The following is a 14,520-nucleotide window of genomic DNA, read 5'->3' as shown; positions in this document are numbered from 1 at the left end:
TCTAGATCCTGGTAAAATATTCCCAGCATGTACTCCACCTATACTCTTTCTTTGGATTACGTTGACATGCCACGTCAGTTGGAAAAAATTTGGGTTAATAGTACCCAAGGGTATTTGCTAGATAAATTGCATCTTATAAGGCTGGGTATTAGTGAAGTACCGTCTCAAGTATAACAACTTAGATAAATGGCGAGTCTTAAGTCATACATTTAACTATAATAGACTCACCATTAACTCTCATATATAGTTTCTACGGAAACCAAAAATGAGATTAAGGTTGTACATGCCTACAAGGCCTTAACAAAACCCTTGCCAAGGTCAAAAGAGAAAAAAAACTTGGTTGCCCGCTTGGAACCTAAGCCTTGGCCGACCAGGGTTCCCAAGCTAAGAAAGGGTCGACCAGCGTTCCATGAACTAGCCAAGTGCCGACAAGGGACCCCCAGCCCAAGCATGGGCCAGCCGGACTTAAGGGTAAGCCCCTATGGTCGGCCAGCTCCCATGAGAGACCCCATGGCTGGCCACGTCTTAAATAAGATCTTCATGGCCAGGTAGGGTGTGTTACTCATCAAAATTTATGTTTTTCAATTATTTTGCGTTACAAATTTTACTTTTTAAATGTTCTTGGGTTGACAACAATGTTGGAGTAAAAACTCACGAGCTTAGTTTTACTTTGGTTGATTTAAGTAAGACAAGAAGGAAGAATGATCCATTCATGATGGCTAGTTATGATGACTTCATTGTTGGGCAACCAATTCATGAATAAGTTGTGAAAATTGATCGTAACCTTGGGGAAGATGATGCTGAATACATTAGAAACGATATCAATGAGAGAATATGGGTCAATTGTGATTTAGGAAAACATAAACAAAAAAATAAAAGAAAACGTATCTAATTGGTAACTTACTTGCAGTAGCTTACTTGTGATAATTTTGTTTATGTAGTTAATATTTGTTATAGATTACTTGTTATTCTTTTTCTATGTACGCAGTTACTATGTTATAGGTAACTTTATATTTTGTGTGTTAATGGTGTAGATATGGCTAACCCAAGTTTAGGATCAGATTCAGACCCAGCAGTAGAGTGTCCTAGGGCGATACCTACACGAGAGAATGCTATTCGAATGATGTATACACTTCTTTAATCTAATTAACCTTATATATCAAATTCTAGTGAATTATTATAAAATACTAATATTAAACAATTTAATGCAGTCACATCTGGAAGAGCATGAACGATTTGAGAAGAATTTTCAAGTTTTATGACCTAGAGCTTCTCGCAGTGAATGGTAAAAAAAATGAAGAGAAGAGTGCGTCTTTCGAGAATGCGTCACAACGATTGGCCCTTTGGTTATCATCGATGAATAATAACCACCAAATATTCTTTATTCCCTAGAATATTAGGCAAACACTATTTAATATTTTAGTGCTAATTTGTTTCTATATTATAACTTGAAATTATTTTTATACTATCTTACATACATTCTAATATAATTTTTAAGTGTGCATTGGATGCTAGAGGTCGTTGTGCCAGGGAAAATTATCCATTTAAACCCTATATGTGGCCACAATGTTCTTGAACAAATTACTGAAATGTTGGAAAGGTAATAATTTAATTAATCTTTATGTAAAAAAATTTTAATTAACTAATGAATTGAAATGATAATATAACTTTTAAAACAAAGCATACCAGATTATAGGACCATCAAATGTGTATCTTGGACTGTGGCCAGAAATTGCACTAGCACATTGTCCAAGACAACCTAAAAATCAAGAATGTGGTATTTTTATGTTTTGATATACATGACTGACATCGTCACACGTGTAATCCCCAACCGTTATATACACGATCAAAAAGCTGTAAGTTTTAATTATTAATTGTAGTATTTATTATATTAACAATGAATATATATAAACTAATAAAAATTTATACTTCTTTTTACAGTTTGGAGAAAAGCAAACATACAATCCAAAAACAGAATTATTACCATTACATCGACAGTGGATAGAACGGTTGATGGCGGTGATTCACGAAAGCTTGGACGAATAATGTGTTGGAAATTATTTTACCAGGATCTAGATTTACTAACAAGTATGTTGGATTAACAACCTAATATGAATTCTAAAACAATGAAAATAAACACATATAAAGTTAGAAAACCTTACAGTGGGTGCAGCGGAATAATATGACTCCTTCCGTTCAGATCTCTAGCCCTTGATTCCTTTCTGTAGCAGAGCATCACCAAGATCTGAACCTGGATCTTCTTTTCTCCTTCTTTGATGCAGAAATTCCATAGTCTTCCATACTATGATTGCGATACCACTTGATGTGTGTGGGCACTACTCATCTCACAAGGATTTCGAAATTTCTCTCTATTTTTCTCTCTCAATTTCGTGGCTGATAGCATGCAAGAGAAGAGACACAAAGGTTGCTTTATATAGGGAGAAGGGAGAGCACAACTTTCCAAATAAAACAGTTTCCTCTTTTACTGTGTAATTGATTAACTGCCTTATTTAGTGTGATTCACCACTTTCCTATTATAGCTAGGCCTTGATTAGCAATTACATGACAATTAAAAAATAAAAATAATAATTGGGAAACACAAAGGGAGTGCTCGGCCATAGAGGGAATATGGGCCTCACTTGGATTTTGCAGTTTCCTCAATTTTATTTCAATTTCTCCAAAAATGTCATTTTTCCAATTCTAATCATTTAAATGCCAAAACTAATTATTTAATAACTAAAATAGATTATTAAATAATATTGTCATTTAAAATAATTATTAATTAGACATACAAAGTCTCTTAATTAATAATTAAACCTAGAGACCCTTTTCTTTACGATTTCATCCTTAAACTGTGAGAATTCATAAAGTAGACATAGTCTAACTTTTAGAATTATAATTGATTAATTAAAATCAATTAACTGAGTCTTACAAGCAGTATGGCCTCAACTAGTATGGGGACCATGGGTCTATATAACCGAGCTTCCAATAAGTCGAACCGAATTTACCAAGTAAATTCCCTAACTTATTAATTCCTCATTGAATCCACACTTAGAACTTGGAATTGCACTCTCAGTCATATAGAAACGCTCTATATGTTCCACGATATAGACACGTCATTAGTTATCCATTGTTATAACCCTAATGTGATCAATGATCCTCTATATAGATGATTTACATTGTACAGGATTAAATTACCGTAACACCCTACAATGTATTTTATCCTTAAAACACTTAACCCTGTATAAATGATATTTCACCTAAGTGAAATGAGATCTCCACCATTTATCTTCGTTTGGTTAAGCTCGAAGGAAATCATCCCTTACTTCTATTTGCCAAATAGAAGCTATAGATTCCATATTTATGTTAGCGCTCCCACTCAATTGCATTACCGTGTTCCCAAAATGTACGTATCACCCTGATACAAAACTAGGCTTAACTAACAAATCAAAGAACACGAATAATACTCTTGAAATTGAGCCTAACCATATCAGGATTTCGATCATGTGATCTAGGATCAACTTATGATATTGAATTGAATAGATGTTTACGGTAAGTTTCAAAATCTAATTCAAAGTTCAATATCGGTTCATTCCAATGCATACTCCATGCATCCGATACTGGTAAACTTTGCCAATGTCCTGGAAAGGACATAACACTTTTCCAAGGTGTAAGAATACCTATCGCTGATTATACCATGTCAGTCTAAATCCAGTGTTCTGACAAATCAGGGAATCAACTTTTGAACATACAATAAAGATTATATTCCACTGTGCTGACAACACTATAATCTTTAACCAACTCATATGTTCTGGACTTAAAATGAATTCATACATTATATACCTATAATCATGAAATAAATCATGTGAACCATGCAACATAAAATATTATTTCTGATCTTTATTAATAAGTAAATCTGATTATATGAAATGAGTTTTATTTAGGGCATAAAACCCAACAAACACCCACTTGCACTAATATAAAACGAAAAGTGCATTTCAAATAATCATTAACACCTTGATATACCAATCAAGTGTAATAGTAGTAAACTCCTCGTAGTGGGATCTGACAGGTTGAATTAAACACAACCTCTTCTCCACCATTACTCTTCCTTAATCACAAAATCCTTGATAATGTGAAATTCCTCTCTATATGTCTACTCTTTTGGGATACTGGATTCTATACTTTTGGGCAACTACTCTTTTGTTATACAGGAAGTAACCCTAGTAGTTAAGGCAAGTTGGAACACTGCCACAAATGTATAGAACTTTCCTTAGACTGAAAAAGTATCTTTCCTGCAACTTTTAACATTCAGTCTCTCTCTGGTAGACCAAGAGATTTCAGATAGGTTTTTACACTTCTCCAAAATCGCTACTCCACCCCCAAAGTAATCACCATCTCATCAGCAGATTTTCTAGCACAAAGGCAAGTCTTGAAATCTGATGTGGTGTAGTCTAAGAGTTTTAAACAAACACCCTTATTAACTAACATATAGTTCCTCTTCTTAATCTTAAAAATTTACTTGATTGTCTTCCAATGTTCCTCTCCTGGATTAATCTGATACCTACTCATTACTCCCACTCAACAGCAGGTGTCTGGTCTAAGGCATACTAAAGCATATCTGAGACCTCTCACTGTTGATTCAAGAAATTCTTTCATGGCTTTATCTTTTCTGGAATAGTTGAAACTTTTCCTTAGATAAATAAAATCTATGTCTAAGAAGTTGTGAAGCTTCTATAGATTTCCATTGGAAAGAAAATGCTTCAGCATCTTACTAAAGTAAGTTTCTTGCATTAGAGTAAGTAATTACCAGGTATACCACAAGCCATAGGTTTAGATAAACTCAAACCTATAATACTAGGAATAGGAAGTTTTGTTAAGTCCATTGAATAGACTTATGAACGAAAATTTCCTTTCATGTCCTGGTAATAGAAAACTTTAGGTTACTCCATGTCAATGGATCAAACCATAGTTCTATTGGCTTTCTTCTTAGTTTCTTATCTTGACAATCCATTACTTGTTTAAACTCACAATGGATTATAATCACTAGTATCTTCCAAGTTATAAGAAGGTGAGTTCCTAGAAACTCTCCCACTACAACAAGGTACCGTGAACTATGTCAAAGAAAACTAAATGGTATAGACCTCTTCAGTTGTGTTAAGACAACAGAGGCAGTGGGATCATCTTGTAAATAAGATGATAGAACACTTTTGGAATCAAGAAAAAAAAATATCTCCTTTATTTGCTACTTCATTTTCAGACTTAGTCATTTTCTTAGAAAAGTAGTATTTGTTTAAACAAACACTTTCTTATCTAATGACTATGGGATGCTCCACCCCTAATCACTTAGAATAGCTAACAAACATGCAAACTAGGGTTAGCAGTTCTAGCTTTTCTTAAGATTTCAATTGGGTCATCCATGAATCTAGTAATGATTTACATTAAGTATACAACCATTGCATCATTCTGAAATTTTATTTCCATAGAAGGATTTAGGCAACGACTAGTAACTAATCATCAATATGCAACTCAAATTTCTGGGGAGGTAAGTTTGGATATTATTCAAAATCAAATTAATGATCTTTGAACTGCATATCTACTAACTTTTCTCCACCCCTATCAGTTCGCAAGATCTTTAACCACTTACCTTTGCTATTGCTAGAAATTCATGAAATTTTTCAAACATTTCAAATTTCTTTTGCATAAGGTAAAATCTAGAGTGATCGTTTTAAGAATACAACGAAAACTCATATCCACCCCTGAATGTACATCCATCTGCGAATGAGATGAAATTAATTTCAGTGGATATAGGCATATTAACTCTTTGCAGAGAATGATCTTGTCAAAACCACTATGAACAAGATACAAATGCCATAGATTTATAAAAAATGTGGTTGTATCTTTTGATGACTTAAGTTACATCAAAGAGTTCTTAGAATAGTGCAAGTGGATTCTGGTCACAGAATACTAAACTCATACAGTTTAAATCCATTGAAAGAAAATGGTCATGAAACACTTGTGAAAGTGTAACTGTATAATTAGTAACTCTTTCTTGGACCACCACTACTAATCTAACTCTATGATTTGCCTATACAAGTAGGAGATATCTAAGATTGAGGATTTATATCATTTAGGGATAGAATTTCGGGAATATAATCATATGCGTCATCTAATTTCTTAAGAGAAAATAAGACTTTATATGATTTATAGACCATTCATCCAATGATATGTCATTAAGCTAATTCGAAATGAATAAGCTAAGAGGAATTAGGATAATTTCGTTTTAAATAAGAATCCAACGATGCTCTGATTAGCGAGAGTCAAAGTAATCTTATTTATACAATCTTCTTGTTTCATATTGTAAAACACTAGTCTAAGGTGTCATCAATTGATGAACAGCTAGATGTTGCATATACAATATTTATTTTTCGAGATCTAACACTATTATGTTAGTCTAATGGTGAAAATCCATTAGGGATTTATCTCATTAGAAAAACAAATCAAGTTAGACCAACAATGAAGATTCGAAATTAAACTACAATTTAATAACAGAAAATAACATGGTTCAATACAAATTCATACACAATTCAGAAATTATGAAGCACATAGCAAGTAGGAATGACAAGTGAAAATACTAAAACATACAATCCTAAATAATTTCCAAGGTTTTCAACAAACTGATATCAGTGTCCCGTTTAGGCGAGAGTCAAAGCTACCAATCATTGAATAGAGTTGTCAGCTCATCTAAAATGTCAAACATTCTAGCAACCTTTTATTCGATCAAGATGTGAATCTGCGTTGTCCCGTTTAGGCGAGAGTCAAGGCTATTCTATCTTATGAGCTTCCACCATTGTTTCATATTCTTGCAAGTCTTATACAGTCGCCACCATTAGGGTGGTCATAAACTATATAAAAAACTTACAAGATTACTTATCTTTCGAGATTAAACGGTGCTAACTTGCTAATGAACGTTCCTCCATTAGGGAGGATTACTCACTAAAACAATAGCTATATAAAACCAACAATGGAGATCGAATATCCTTATAATAATAAAGCTCATTATTTAATGAAGGTTTGTATTTTCTTCTAATATTTATTTTAATCCATTTATTTTAAATATATATTTATTTAATTAAAATTTCTAATTTAGAATGAAAAATTCCAAATATAAATTTTAATTTAATATTTATAAATTATACTTAGATAGATAAATAACGTGAATTATTTCCATCTTAGTAATTATTTCCATAAATATTTAGAAAATTATTCAATTTAAGTTGTTTCAAAATTAATTTAAATTAATTTACAACTCAAATTTAATTTTCTATAAATATATATTGCATTTCGAAAAATGCTTTAAAATAAAATAAAAATAAATCCTGGAAAATTACTCTAGTTTTATGTTGTCCCAAAATTAATTAAAAAATTAATTTTCAACAAAAAAATATAATTTCCCTATTTAATTAAATATCTAAGAAAAATTTCAAATATTTAAGTATCATGATTAAAAAAAATCAACTTAAATATTAATTTTCTATTTAATTAAATACACTAGAAAAATACTTCAAGCAAAACAGATAATAACTATCTAGACTTTCATAGACTAATTAATCCAATTTCTAATTGTAATATATTTTAGTTCATTTATTTTAATTAACCATTAAATGAAAAAGTCACTGATTTAAGTTGGTCCAAAATTAAATAAATAATTTTCAACTTTAATCTATTTTTCAAATAAAATTCGAAATTTCTACATTAAAGAAATGTAATTTCGAAATTTTGGGAAATGATTAATAAAATAAAATAAAATATATTCTGAAAATTATTCAAACTTAAGTTATTCTGAAATAAGATTCCAAACTTAAAATAATTTTCAACTTTAATTAAATAACATGAAAATAACAATATTAAAGTATCATGATGAAAATCAACTTAGATATTGAAATTTTCAATTTAATTAAATGTATTAAATTCAAGAAATAAATAATTAAGTAAAGAGGAAACTTAATTATTAATTCTAGTTTAATACTAGGAAAATATGCTAAACTTAGATTGTACCAAAATTAATTAGGAAACAATTAATTTCACAATCAATGATATTTTCCTATTTAATATTAGAAATAATAACTAGTACTAGAAATAACTATCTAGAATATATCATTGACTAAGTGTTTTTCTAAAATTAACTTTAAAATATTACAATGAAAAATAAATTTCATATATTTTAAAAGTTAATTATGTTGCTAATTCAATTTTAATTAGGTTAGACTAATATAATTAAGGGATTTTTTCAAAAATATACTTAAAATATAAATTATTTACAAAAATACCTTAATAAATCTCAATTACAGTAATACCTTGCCACGTCATTAAAAAATACCTTAATTCTAAAATAATATGCCTGAAACGAAATTAATCTCAAATTCCGTTTTTTTATTATTTTTTCGTGTTTTCAAAAGTAACATTTTGGTTACTTATGATGCTGATAAAAAACTAATTAGTTACTTTTACGTAAAAAAAATTATTTTTAAATTATATAATTTGAGATACAATTTAGTTACCTCTAAGATCTTATTTGTAAATATCTTAATAATCAATTGGCTATTTTTAAGTTATATTGTGTTATTTTATTATTTAAAATATATTTGGATATCCTTAAAGTTTATTTTCAAAACTAATGAGTTGTCATATAATATAATAAGCTACTATTTTTACCAATTATTTAATATACATTTTTATTACTTTGAAACTTACGTGTTTATTTTTAAATTATATGAAATTAATTTGTTATTTTAAATACTTTTACGTTACTTATTTTTTATTTTGTAAATGTAAAAATATTTATGTTACTTTCAAGTATATTTAAAACTAATAAGTTACAAGAATTTTTTTTTTTTTTTAAAAAAAAAAAAAACTCACAAAACTTATTGGTAAAATTGATAAGAAATTGCTAATAATTAATTATTTTAAAATTATATTTTTAGTTACCTTTTAAGTTTACAATAGATACTGATTAGTTTTCATATAGTATAATAAATAAGCATAAATATGAAATAATTTTATTTAATATACTTTATAGTAATATTTAAATTAATTATGATTTCAATAATATACCAATTAGTTACTTTTTATAAAATGATCCACTTTAAATAAAATATCTCTTATAGATAATCTTTAATTTTTGGATTAGTTATTTTAAACTATATGTTCATTTTTAGTTTATATTATGTTGATTAAGATATACTTTTAATTTATGTTTTTTTTGTGTAACAATATTTATGTTACCTTCCATACTACTTAAAAAACTAATGTGTTACAAATGTGTTACTATAACTTATATGTATACACTTTAATAATCAATTAACTATTTAAGTTATATTAATACATTTGAGTAACTTTCAAGTTTATTTTCGAAAATAATAAGTTGTCATCCAGTAAGTTATCATTTTAGTAACCTGTATTTTTAAAAAATATATATCATAAATGTTTAAGTCACCCATATTTTTTTAAATATAAATTAATACATGCATTTTGATTAGTTAAATAAAAAATGAAATTACAGTAATTTTTAAATCATTACTAATAAGACACATTTTTTGGACAAATTAATTATGATTTCGATAAGATACTAATTAGTTACTTTTAATAAAATCATCAATTTTAAAATCAAAAGATAATGATCATACCAAAAATCCTATACTCATATATGCCAAATAAACGAATTAGTTTATTTTGGCATATTGAAACAAATTTTTATTCTTTGTTTATATTTTTCTTATAGCCTACCATCGTATATGCTAATAAATCTATTTGTTTATTTTGGCATATTGAAACAATTTTTTTTTTTTTGTATATTGGAACAACAATTTATTTCATTTCATATAACCTACTATTATAAATGTCAATAAACCTACTAGTTTCTGTTTGTTGGAACAACATTTTATATTTTTCAATACAGATTAAACTATAATCAAACATAATGATATGCGCCAATAAACCTATTAGTCTATTTTTCGTATATTGGAACTACAATTCAGTTTTTATTTCAAACGCGTACAATGTGTGTTATAAAAAAAATAAACTAATTAGTCTATTTTTTCAAGTCTAGACATCAAATTTGGCTGTATACAAAGTATATGACTGTAACATGTCTTACATAGTAAACTTGGATAACAATATATGCACTTGTCAAATTGGATATGATGAAATACCTTGTTCACATGAAATGTCTCGCTCATAAGTTTATTTGACATATATGGCTATACTACGCCTATACTCATAAATTAGTTTATTTTAGCATATTAAAACAAATTTCATTCTTTGTTTACATAATAGCATTATTAAAACAAATTTAATTCTTTGTTTACATAATAGCATTTTCGTATAGCCTATACTATCGTATATGCTAATAAATCTATTAGTTTATTTTGGCATATTAAAATAAATTTTTATTTCTTTTCGTATATTGGAATAACAATTCATTTCATTTTATATAGCCTACCATTATGTATGTCAATAAACCTACTAGTTTCTGTTTGTTGAAATTTTTTTCAATACATAGTAAACTATAATCAAACATAATGATATACGCTACACAAATAAACCTATTAGTATACTTAAGATAATATAACCCTTAAATATAAAATAAAAATAAATAAATTCAGTATTTGTTATTAATATGTTTGAATAAAATACACTGTCTCACCACTCTCACCAGTCGCCATTCTCGCCACTTCACTTCCATAATTTCATCCCTTCTATTTCTCTACTGCTCTCGTTTCTGACAACTTCTATTACAAAATATTTGCGGTAAGCACTGCATGTTTTTTTACTTTTATGTTTTTTATTTTGAAACTGTGTAACTCATTTTAAGCTTTAATTTTAATCATTAATGGCAAAAACCATAATCCTACTAACTGTTAGGATCGTCAGTTTTTATTTTTTATTTTCTTTTTTTGGAAAAAGAAGTAATAAATGTTTTGTTTTATGGTTTTGGAAATAGAACCTGAGGAGAAAGTTATCATCAAAGCATTTGCTGATTCTTTGACTTCGGTGGACGTGATGTGCTGACGTAAAGGAAAATTAATTATTTTAAAAACGGTAAGAGAAAACGGTATAGTTTTAATTTATAATAGACCCACTACATTTTTAAAATTTAATTACAATTTATGTACTTGAGTGTAAATTTCCCTATAATTAACCTAATACTTCACAATTGGGGTAGTTCATGTGAGGGGGAGCTGGGTTCAGTATGTCGTACCCACTTCTATGGCCCCCAACTCTCACACAAGGCCCAAAAGAGAGGAATTTAACCTTAAAATAAACAATTGTTATTCATTGAATAAGCCCAAATCTAATTGGGCCTAAATAAATTTCCTTATGTCAAAATTTATTTTAGCAACCTAGTCCATTTACTTAGTAAAAACTTAAATGGGCTCCCTATATGTATCTAAGCCCAAAAGCAAACATATAGGCTCACACAGGTCAAATGATTTGGATGGACCCTATCATGTTACTAGGTTTACACAGATGAAAGAAGTACAAAATTTACCTGTTACAAATTATTTATAAGATCTATCGTCAATTGGACTATGATTAAAATCAGATCAATGGATCATGATCTGTCAACAAGTTAATCATACCAATTAAGATCAGATAAATAATAGGTTTGTTAAAAAGTTTTGAATAAACAATATAAATAAACAAACATTGTCCATGTAACAGATGTGAATCAAGATATTAATGTAATTAAATTATTATTCTTAAACTAACCAAATAAAGGAAACTAATTTTAAAATATCTAGGTTTATTTGAATCAAATTAAATTAAATATCTAATAAGATCAATGATTAAAAGGAAAGAATCTCCAATATCACTTTCAGATCTTATAATTTAATAAAATAAACCAATTTTAAAATAGATTTGGTTAAATAATAATTACCATAATTATATGTCAAAATATCTCAAATTATGCAATATTCAAATCTCTACAAAAATATCTATGTTATTTAAATATTTAAGATATCATTTATAAATTTCTAATAAGGAAAAAATGATATATATAGAAAAAATATCATTTTTATACTTATAATTTATAAATAATTAAATATTTAACAAAATAACAAATTTTTGAATTTGAAAAACATTATGGTAAGTATATCTATAAAAATATCTATGTTAATTTCAAATTTATTAATTATTTAATTTGCCATATAAGATAATTTTAATATAATATTTTAAATAAAAAGACAAAGTTATCTTTTAATTTAAAATATCTTAAATATCAAAATATCTAATCTTATAATTAAATAATAAATAAATATTAAAGAACTTAACAAATTTTTAAATCTGACCATAATAGGAAATATTTAAAAATTGGAAACAATCGAAAATAGAAATATTTAAAATTGGAAAAATTCCAAATTGAAAATACTTAAAATTGGAAACATTTCAATTTAGAAATATTTAAAATTGGAAAAATAAATTTTGGGAAACAATCCCATGAAAAAATTGGATTTTTGGGGAAAAACCCTCAAAAAATCGCAATTTGTGGGGAACTGCGAGGCTGCATGCAGCAACCATGATTTCCAATCTTCCAAAATTCATATCTTTCTCAATTTTTATCGGAATCGAGTTCTGTAAAAAACAAAATTGCTTAATTTTTCACAAGGAATCCAAATAAAATATTTTCAAAAATTGAAAAAATATATTTCATGGAAAAATTTCGTACAACATATACATTCATCACATAAGCACATAAACCAACATGAAACCATCCAAATCAACACAGAAACATGCAAATCATCGTTTTAATTCATATTACATGAAAGTAAATCATTACCATGGCTCTGGTGCCAGTTGTTAGAAATTATTTTACCAGGATCTAGATTTACTAACAAGTATGTTGGATTAACAACCTAATATGAATTCTAAAACAATGAAAATAAACACATATAAAGTTAGAAAACCTTACAGTGGGTGCAGCGGAATAATATGACTCCTTCCGTTCAGATCTCTAGCCCTTGATTCCTTTCTGTAGCAGAGCATCACCAAGATCTGAACCTGGATCTTCTTTTCTCCTTCTTTGATGCAGAAATTCCATAGTCTTCCATACTATGATTGCGATACCACTTGATGTGTGTGGGCACTACTCATCTCACAAGGATTTCGAAATTTCTCTCTATTTTTCTCTCTCAATTTCGTGGCTGGTAGCATGCAAGAGAAGAGACACAAAGGTTGCTTTATATAGGGAGAAGGGAGAGCACAACTTTCCAAATAAAACAGTTTCCTCTTTTACTGTGTAATTGACTAACTGCCTTATTTAGTGTGATTCACCACTTTCCTATTATAGCTAGGCTTTGATTAGCAATTACATGACAATTAAAAAATAAAAATAATAATTGGGAAACACAAAGGGAGTGCTCGGCCATAGAGGGAATATGGGCCTCACTTGGATTTTGCAGTTTCCTCAATTTTATTTCAATTTCTCCAAAAATGTCATTTTTCCAATTCTAATCATTTAAATGCCAAAACTAATTATTTAATAACTAAAATAGATTATTAAATAATATTGTCATTTAAAATAATTATTAATTAGACATACAAAGTCTCTTAATTAATAATTAAACCTAGAAACCCTTTTCTTTACGATTTCATCCTTAAACTGTGAGAATTCATAAAGTAGACATAGTCTAACTTTTAGAATTATAATTGATTAATTAAAATCAATTAACTGAGTCTTACAAGCAGTATGGCCTCAACTAGTATGGGGACCATGGGTCTATATAACCGAGCTTCCAATAAGTCGAACCGAATTTACCAAGTAAATTCCCTAACTTATTAATTCCTCATTGAATCCACACTTAGAACTTGGAATTGCACTCTCAGTCATATAGAAACGCTCTATATGTTCCACGATATAGACACGTCATTAGTTATCCATTGTTATAACCCTAATGTGATCAATGATCCTCTATATAGATGATTTACACTGTACAGGATTAAATTACCGTAACACCCTACAATGTATTTTATCCTTAAAACACTTAACCCTGTATCACTACTACAAATATTCGTTTTCGCGACGGTTTTAAAAACGAATTTTTTTTGGGACCGTCGCTAAAAAAATTAAGTAACTGTTCAAAACCGTCGGGAAAAATAAGCATTCCCGACGGTTTTGAACAGTAGCAACAATAATAGGCGACGGTTATTATTAAAATAATAAATATACGAAAAAAAATAATGGGTATACCCGACGGTTTAAAACCGTCGGGTATAGTATAGCCGACGGTGGTATACGGTTTAAAACCGTCGGGTATACTATACCCGACGGTTTTAAACCGTCGGGTATACCCCATTATTTTGTTTTTTAATTTTAATACATATAAAATATTATTTCCCCCAATTTTATTAATTTCAGCCAATATTAAGATCAAGAAGAATGTTTTTATATAGTGAACTAATTAGAACAGTTACAATGAACTAATTATATATTTCTATTTATTTATATAGTGAATTATA

This window comes from Cannabis sativa, chromosome 7 (assembly GCF_029168945.1).
Source record: "Cannabis sativa cultivar Pink pepper isolate KNU-18-1 chromosome 7, ASM2916894v1, whole genome shotgun sequence".
In the NCBI taxonomy this organism is placed as follows: domain Eukaryota; kingdom Viridiplantae; phylum Streptophyta; class Magnoliopsida; order Rosales; family Cannabaceae; genus Cannabis; species Cannabis sativa.
The sequence above is the reverse complement of the archived record's forward strand: the minus strand, read 5'-3'. Positions refer to the sequence as shown.